Source organism: Rhipicephalus microplus, chromosome 7 (assembly GCF_043290135.1).
Source record: "Rhipicephalus microplus isolate Deutch F79 chromosome 7, USDA_Rmic, whole genome shotgun sequence".
Taxonomy (NCBI): domain Eukaryota; kingdom Metazoa; phylum Arthropoda; class Arachnida; order Ixodida; family Ixodidae; genus Rhipicephalus; species Rhipicephalus microplus.
In genome coordinates this window covers 132,950,570-132,960,012 of record NC_134706.1, presented here as the reverse complement: position 1 = coordinate 132,960,012, position 9,443 = coordinate 132,950,570, and the positions used below count along the sequence as shown (strand labels likewise).

At 44.8% G+C, this 9,443-nt stretch overlaps 1 protein-coding gene across 1 annotated transcript in view; it reads left to right on the top strand.

Annotated features, from left to right (window-relative positions):
- The first annotated feature begins 6,703 nt into the window (after window positions 1-6,703).
- Window positions 6,704-9,443, top strand: part of LOC142767079 (uncharacterized) — a 40,095-nt gene continuing 37,355 nt past the window's right edge. Inside the window, exon 1 of the mRNA XM_075868302.1 lies at window positions 6,704-6,980. The gene's annotated coding sequence lies outside the window, so the exon portion shown is untranslated. The remainder of the gene's footprint in view (window positions 6,981-9,443) is intronic.

The window sequence follows — 9,443 nt, the reverse complement described above, 5'->3', positions numbered from 1 at the left end:
ACACGGTTCTGTCGTGAACGCCATCGCAGAATATGACTTCGGATACAGCGGCCTGCCAGACAACACCTCGGTTACGTTCCTCGGTGACCTGCCTTCGAGGGTTCTCGAACATTGGCCGCGCTGCCTTGATCAGGCAGTTTCGTTTCCGATAGTGCAAAGTTGGCCACGTTTGGTTCCCTCGGTTACTGGCAGCTGGCAACATGGTTCATTCCCAGATGCCCTCGCAAGCCATGACGTAGGATATATAAGCCAGCCATGCTCCAGTTTGGTTGGGCCCGACACCGTTGAAGGGATGGGACGCTTACCGCTGCTGTATTTTCAGGTTGGTTACTTCAAAGATACTTCCTGTTTAAAAAGTAGCAATTACTGCCTTGTTGCGGTGTCGTGCCCTCATGACTTGCGTGATGAGATGTTCCGTACATTGCTGTTTCTTTCATGTCTGCGCCGGAAGTTTTCATCGTTGTTGTTGTTGCTTTCAGGTGACATTGAATCTAATCCCGGCCCTGGCGTCGAGGAAACACTCGCAATTGTTCTTGGTACAGTGCGTAGGCTGGAAGCGGGTCAGAATACAATAATTGGTAAAATTAAGGGGCCAGAAGAAAAACAGGATGCTACTGATAAAGAAATCAAAAGCTTGACCATGAGAGTGGTCACTCTGGAAGCAAAGCTGGTTTCTAATGCCCCTCCGTCATCCAACTTTGCTGATGGTGCTATTGGTTCTATTTCTGATCAGCTTCAAGCAGTAGTATCAAGGTGTGAGGAAGCAGAAAATAGAATGCGACGGTGCAACTTGTTTTTTGGAATTCCCGATGAGCACAAAGAGAGCTGGGAAACTTCTGAAAAGAAAATTATCGCCGTATGCTCAGATAAGTTAGCGATCACCACTACTAGTTCTCAATATGAACGTGTGCACCGGCTGGGCAAATTTGCTTCAAACAAATGTAGGCCGATAATTGCTAAGCTTATGTTTTTTAAGGACAAACAAGCAATCCTCGCCGGTGCACATCGGCTGAAAAATACTGGCTTCTCTATTAGAGAAGATTTTTTGCAAGCAACACGGCAAGCGCGCAGGAAACTGCTTCAGTTTGCTAGGGAACGGAATTGTCCTTTCAAACTAAATGTCGACAAACTTCGTATCGATAATACTACATATATCTATGACACTTGTTCTGATACCGTAGTAACCGCTAGATAGCTAGTTGCCGATGTACGTAGTGGTAATGCTCAGCAGCCGTCTACTTCATGTTCTCCTTCACTTTCAGTATCATTTACTAATATTCGCAGTTTGTTACCGAAACGTGTCTTGCTTGATTCATATCTTGAGGACAGTAAATCAGATATTCTATTGCTAACCGAGACTTGGCTTCACGCTGACGTATGCGACACTGAGCTTTTTCATGCTTCAAATCAGTACTCCATTTATCGCCATGACCGGGCACATAGAAGGGGTGGTGGCGTGCTGTTAGCCATCAAACGAACTATATCTTCCTTCCTTGTCGATACTGACACTCCCCTCGATATAGTCTGGGTCGCCTGTCCTACCTTAGCTGGAAAATTATTGATGGGCGTATGCTATCGCCCTCCGTCCTCTGACTGCCTTTTCGTGTCTGAGCTTCACGGAAGTATTTCCAGGGCTCTTGACCTGTTTCCCACCAGAAAAATTTACTTATTCGGTGATTTTAATTTTCCTGATATTGATTGGTCTCACACGTCTTCTTAAACAGTACGTCAAGTGAATTCATCGAACTATGCCTTGACATTAATTTCACCCAGCTTGTCTCAGAGCCCACTCGCGATACTAATATTTTAGATCTTATTCTGACAACAGAGCCACATACCATAGGTAGAATTGTGCAATTAAAGGGTTTTAGCGATCACAACCTTCTACAGTTTTCAATTAATATTCCACCAAAGTTTCTGGGTGTTCAGCGCAAGGTAATCAGGGATTACAGCAAGGCAAATTACGATCTAATGAACTCTGAACTTGATGTCTTCCTACACAATACATTTCTTCCCTCATTCACCAATAGGTCTGTTCAGGATAACTGGAATTCCTTTAGAAACATTATAGCGCTCCTCATAGATAAATATGTTCCACTAATAACAATCTCTAACGACAAATCCAACCCTTGGTTTAATATCTCGCTTAGATCGCTCAGAAATAAAAAGAAAAGGTTATATGCTTCAGCTAAAAGGTTATCATCTTCTAAGTCATGGTCTATGTATAAAAACTGTTTAAAATCTTATTGTCTTGCGGTTAGCGAAGCGAAAAAGAAATATTTTTCCGACGACCTGTCTTCACTTTTACTGACTAACCCTAAAAAGTTTTGGCGTGCCATTTCGCCTGACCGTGGCAGTGACATTGTTACATTACATAACGCCGATAATACTCCTGTCTCTGCATCTGAGTGTGCTTCAACCTTCAATTCGTTTTTTTGCACGGTTTTTACCAATGAAGACTTTTCTTCGGTTCCCTGTGTCTCCGATCGTGAGTACTGCTTCATGTCTCCTATCATTGTTACTGTTGAAGGCATATCCAAACTTATACACGGTCTAAAGCTGTCTACATCGTGTGGTGTTGACAATATTAATTCCAAGGTACTTAAAAACACATCCGCTTCCTCCAGTCAAATTTTATGCCACATTTTTCAACAGTCTTTATCTTCTAGTCAACTTCCCACTGACTGGAAGATAGCAAAGGTTATTCCGATATTCAAGGATGGTAACAAACACACACCCGGTAACTACCGCCCCATTTCGCTAACATGCATCTGTTGCAAGCTGCTTGAACACATCATCACCTCTCATATATACAGCCATCTTGAGTCAAATAACTTCTTCTTTCTAAATCAGCATGGTTTTCGGAAAGCGTTATCTTGTGATACTCAGCTATTAGAATTTACGTCTGATTTACATAACGGCATGAATAGTAATAAAACTGTTGACTGCATCTTTTTAGACTATGCGAAAGCATTTGACAGAGTTGCCCATTGTCGCCTAATAGCTAAGCTGTCTGCACTTAAGCTCGACTCATCAACACTATCTTGGCTTAGAAATTTTTTGTCAAATCGACAGCAGTTTACATTTGTCAATAACTTCAGCTCGTCTACTTCATTTGTTTCATCAGGTGTGCCCCAGGGCAGTGTATTAGGCCCTCTTCTTTTTCAGATTAATATTAATGATTTGCCTTGTAACATTTCTTCCTCAATTCGTCTTTTCGCGGATGACTGCGTAGTGTACAGAACTATTAACTCTGAAGAAGACCACGTACATTTACAAAAGGACCTCGACTTAATAAATCAGTGGTGTGACCGTTGACAAATGACGCTTAACACATCTAAGTGCTGCGTACTTTCTTTCACCCGTAAGAAATCGGTTTTTAACTTTTCTTACTCTATCTGTTCAGCTGTAATTCCCCGTTCATCTACATACAAATACCTTGGTGTCCATCTTTGTACTAATCTTGCCTGGTGTACTCACATCGACAAAATATGTGCGAAAGCAAACAGAACTCTGGGATTCTTGCGCCGGAATCTGCATCATTCCCCATCTACCATTCCGCAGCAGGCCTACCAAACGTTTGTACGTCCTCAGCTGGAATACGCTTCATCGATCTGGTCTCCGCATCAACAATACCTAATAGATAAATTGGAATCCATCCAAAATCGTGCAGCCCGCTTCATCACTTCAATGTATAACCGCCACTCCAGCATCACCCAAATCAAACGCGATATTGCCCTTACTAACTTGGATTCCCGCCGCTCTGTCACCCGTCTATGCCTCCTCCATAAGTACTACTACAACTCGTGGACCAGTCGTCTATCGCTTGACATTCCTTCGCGTACATCTAGTCGACTTCATAATCATCTCAGTTTCAGACGCATCTTCGGCAACACTCAGTCATTCAATAATTCTGCATTGCCACGCGCCATCGCAGTTTGGAATAGCCTTCCGGATGAAATTGTTTCTGTAAGAGATCCGGTCAAATTTCGTGAGCTACTGCAAATTTATATGTTCTCTTGATTTTGTATAACGATGCTTTATTTTTTTTCATTTTGTTTTTTTTTGCTGCATTTGCTTATAGTGTTTGTTCTTCTCCCTTCCATTGTGCAATTTTCTTTGTTTTCTTTGATATAATTTCTTTTTATGCTTTATGTTATTGTGATTTTTCTGTAACCCCCCCTACTCAATGCTCTTCTGGGGCCTGTAGGGTAACATGAATAAATAAATAAATAAATGAATAAATAAATAAACTTATAATAACGGAGCAAGAAACAAGCTTTTCATAGGTACAATTCGCTTTCGAAAACGAAGCCAGGCTGAAAGGTCGGCTACTTGTTGATACATTCTGGGCGAAAATCGTGCGCATGTGGACAGGACAAACACGCGGTAACGCAACAGAAGCGATCATTCTCAGCTAGTGATTTATTAGAATATACAGATCAGTAAAACTCAGACTATAAACATAACCATCAGGCGCAGAGGAGCTCGCGAGGGACAATACGATGCGGATAGCGAAAATTAAAGCGAAGGAAACAGCGCAGGTGCGACAAAATATCGTCAGACAAAGATATTAGTGCTTAGGTCTTCTTTTTGTTTTAAAGAAATCAAGGTCTGGCTGACGCATCCCTCACCTTTTTTCAAGGGGTCCTGCAACACTTTTTCAAGGAGATATGAAATGAATTTTTTAAAAGAGCGTATTGCCTCACAAATTCACCGCCACAAAAAGTTTTGCAATCGGTTTATTTTGAGCGCGGTTAAAAATGTTCGTCGCACGGTGAACTTGCAATTTGTTTTTGTCGTCCCGATGAAAGTGCGGAAAGCTAAGCAGGGGTTGATGGCATGGGCAAAGAATATACTTCACATGTGCTTGGTGACCTTGAGCACTTCGCTCTTTTTTTTTAGAATACGCGGTTTGTGATCACGCGCGCACTCTTGGAGAAGTCACGGTCTCCCACGGTGGTCCTTTTAATGGCCAAGCGCACCATGTTCCAATCAGACTATTGCTCACAAAACGGCTGAGACGCGTGATTTTTGAGCTATTTCCGTCATTTATTGAGATAAGCGAAAACAACTTTAGAAGCGAAGCAGCTCTTTGAGTAGCCTGTGTTATGCTGTCCGTGCGTGTCGCTGTGCCAGCGCGTCGCACCACGTTCTCCCTGCCACAGTTATTGGAACGATGCCAAGTTAGGTAGGCTGCGTGTTGGGGCAGCTATGGTAGCTTCGTGTTGAAGTCACTCTCTCCCCACCCACAGCAGCCGCCACTTGCTACCATTACAGCTAGGTGGTGTTGCTCCTGCACCCGCTCGCAACACACACCTGCCTCGCTTCACTCTTTCCACCACCCGCAATGCTTGACCATACGTCCAGTGGAAACATTCTTTTTGCTCGTTTATCTACAATAAAACTTGCACAAAACCGAAGCCGCCACCCATGTCTTTGTGTTTAAAAGAATCGTTTACTAGAGTAAAGCCGTTATTCCAGCACCCGCATTAACGCCCGTTTCAGTCGGGTCAACGCTGTGCGCACCATTGCTACTTCGCATCCCGTCATAGTATCCTTGGGAGATATGGTACATAATTTTTAGCTGACTTTGAAAATATATTGTCAATACAAAGCCACATGCTCTCATATATTGTCACGAATTCATGACGTGACGAAGGAAACAGACTCGATGTTCAAAACTGTTTATTTGGCCAAACTTGTGGTCCGTAAAAAAAGTCTGATTACAGCAACCCACTGGTACCGTTGGTGGCAAACAGAGTATCGGCCGTCGATGAACTGACAAGTGATAGTGCGTGTTGGCATTTATACAAGTGCCATCGAATATTCAAACACTATCGCTAGCGGCGAAGTGAATTCCCGAAAATATGTAGGGTCCCCATTACGCGGGTAATCGCATCGGATGCTTTTACGATTATCTCGATGGTTCTTTAGTGAATTGGCGTGGATGCGCGAGGCAGCACTTACACTTGTAATCCGCTGATAAGGAAACTTGAGGAAGGAGCGGGGTAATATAATTGGGCTCATGTGTTCAAAGGAGCCTCAACTTTTCATCAGTGGCGTTGTTTTAACACCATCAAAAAGTGTTGCAGTGCCCCTTTAAGCCAGAAGGCTTGCACGCATTCTCTTGTCGTCTGGCCACTGTGTCAGAAGAGCACAGTCGTATGACTGAACAGGAGCGTTCAGCCACACGTGCGGCAGTGCAAAGGTAGATTGGAATCCGTGAATGTCTTCAATTTTCCAGAGTGTTCTTTTAACCGGACTTAGAAGGAGCGCACCGTTTGCCCTTTTACTGCCATTAGGTATATTTGTGTGCTACCCCTATAGTGCGCAGGCATATTGTAGCGTCCCTGTGCTTTGCACCACTTTTACATAGGCCATACCTCTCTTTTTTATAATGTTTTCTTACCAATGGGCACGGTTGTTCTAATTTGTTTTTCGCTGAAAATTGTACCCGAACATCGCAATATGATGCTACATATTAGAGGCGGAGCTCCTTTCGGAGTAGGCTTGTCGGGTGTCGTAGTATTTGTAATAGCCAGCGCCATGGCAATGGAACTAAGGCACTCACACCACGAGTACTCGTCTTGCTCAGTAGATAGTGCTGTGGTGCTCGCTCCTCTTTGATGCGTGCTTTAGTGTGATGGATTTATGCACGGATGGATTGATGAACTCACAGATAGACAGACAGACGGTTGGATAGACGGGCCTGCCGACCGACTGACCAACCAACCGACCGACCGACCGACGGACGGACGGACGGACGGACGGGCAGACGGGCAGACGGACGGACGGGCAGACGGGCAGACGGACGGACGGGCAGACGGGCAGACGGGCAGACGGACGGGCAGACGGGCAGACGGACGGACAGGCAGACGGACAGGCAGACGGACAGGCAGACGGGCAGACGGGCAGACGGGCAGACGGACGGATGGACGCTTTGCCCCACTCATCATCATTCACTCCGTGGATAGGCGGTAAGTTTTTGTTCCATGCGCCATTCTGTGTTTCACGGCATAATGGGATATTTTGTGTTGCCGTCTTTTTTGCACATTTTTTCGTGTCACATTATTGAATAGCACCAAATGAATCCCCTTCACTAAGGTTTGATGCTTCAGCTCATACGACATTCAACCATTACACATTCCATAGCCTCATGATGGCAAAAAGTGGTGACAGCTTAAAAATGCATGTCATCACGATCGTGTCCTACCGCGAGAGAGTGGTCTGCCTAACGTAAAACAATGCACGCCCTGTCAATGTCCCTACTTAAAAACTCTAAAGCAGAAGTGATTATGTTCAAATTATTGTAGTAAATATGCATGACGCGGTTGCTAATGAGGTTTTAATTGAAGTACTCCCTTCCACCCCAGAGTCTAACTCAGTCACACGAGGTCAGTGTCGTGACAATTCGCCAAGCTTATCAGTATTCTAGCTTGTACGAATGAAGTTGTTCGACAATCTTTGTTCTTTTCTTTTAAGTGTGAAAATACTTTATAAGCGACCCCAAACCATCCACCGCCGTCGGCGGCGTCCGCAGTCTTCTCTCTATCTTTAAAAAAAAGAGGACTTGGCGGGCCGCAGCGCGACGCTCTACCGAATAAGCCACGGACGCGACGCTGATATCGGTGTCGCTCCTCCGCTCTCTTCGCTCGCTGCAGCTGCGCGCGCACCCCTCTCTCTCGAGCGCCCGCCTTCTCTCTCAGTCTCCCGTCGAGAGCGGGTCGTGAGGGTGAGTAAAGTTAGAATCCGTTGGCATTCGCCAGTGAGTTAACGTAAACTCCCCCGTGTGATCAAATTGCGATTCCCAGGAACCATTACACCATAAAGGCACCGTAGTGTGATTAATAAATATTATAGTGCGAATTAATAAATACCCCTCATAGCATCACCCCGTGTATTCGCACTTAACCATGTTCACCCTCGAGGAAATGCTTGGGAGTTTTTCATCACTCTTTCGAGTAGTCACATGCAGCCAGAAAACGGAGTGCTTCAAACACTTCCACAAAATACGCTGCACTGATCTTTCAGATTATGCAGTCCTGAACTGATACTCATGGGAGTTGGAAAAACGCTTGGTAAGGTGTCTTTACCTCATGACGCTGGCAATCCTGAACTGATACTCATGGGAGTTGGAACAACACCTGGTAAGGTGTTTTTACCTCAAGACGCTGGCAACTTTTTTACGCCTGTTTGCATGCGGGGCGTAGAGAGATAGGTGGTGCATGGCCGCTGGATGAAAAAGCGCGTGTGGTACGGCCAGCGCCGCGCTCTGATAATCGGCGTCACCATGGCCTCATAGAATGCGTGCCGGTGAGTTTCTCTCTCACTGTCCCCACGTGCAACCACCACCACTCCCTCCCCAGGCCCACCCTTTCTGCCGGCTCCACTCACAATAAGAAATATAAGTATAAAAAAGCACTGAAGGTCGCTAAAATTTCACCACTGTCATGGAGGCTGTGAAACACTGTGTTCAGCCCGCTGGTGTTATATAGCTTGCGTTCTGAATGCGAATTGGCATCTGGTTAATAACCTGTCACATGCCACCGAAGCCGTAAAGTGTGCCGAAAAAAGACCCATGCTATGAATAAACTTAATAGATAAGATTGCACAAGGCGTAAGTACCAAACAAAGTCACGAGAAATCAACCGCCGCTATTGCTTCAGTCGTTGAGCATCGTGGGCGTTATCGAAAATGGTTGGTCTCGTCAATTCATTGACGTCATAATTACAACAATATCCTCAAAACCTAGAAGCGTCTTCTGTACCTTTCTCCGCTTTATTGTTTCGGTTTGAATACGTTGTCTCACATTAAGAAAGGAGCTCTGTTTAGATAATCTTTTTTGATTTTTTTGATTATCTTTTTTTGACGACACTCACGTACACGCTAAATACGGCGGAAGCATTAGGATGGGGTAATCCAATCTGCAGGAACTATGGGATAAAACAAATGCGTTTACACTGGCTCTATTGCTTTCAGCCAAAAAAAAAAAAACACTTGTTCCATTTTTCAATTAGTTTGCACGTTTTCTTTCTTTGCAGGAAACTGTAACACGCTCTTGGCTTAACACGAGGTCACTGAATATGAACCTTTCACTTTTCATGTCGGTTCATGTGCGTTTTGTTTCAGTATTTTTTTTACGCACCGCCAGGTGTCTTTTCTTTTGCGGATGTGTCTACTAAGGTTAGGCTGCAACACTGCGAAGGAATTATTTTTGCTCACCGCTGTCTGGTGCTTAGCAAACGCAGCCAACGTGGCGTTCTAGCAGATAGGAAATTTCCGGCTTTGTCTCCAGCGTCGATCGCGTCCTGCGTACTCTCCTGCATGGTCGTGGCTCGGTTTGTTCGAAAACGCCGTAACGAAGACGATGATGCTTGCGGTTGCCTTTGAATGGTGCACACCCACTAAGGAGAATGGATCATGAATAGTGGGACATGAGC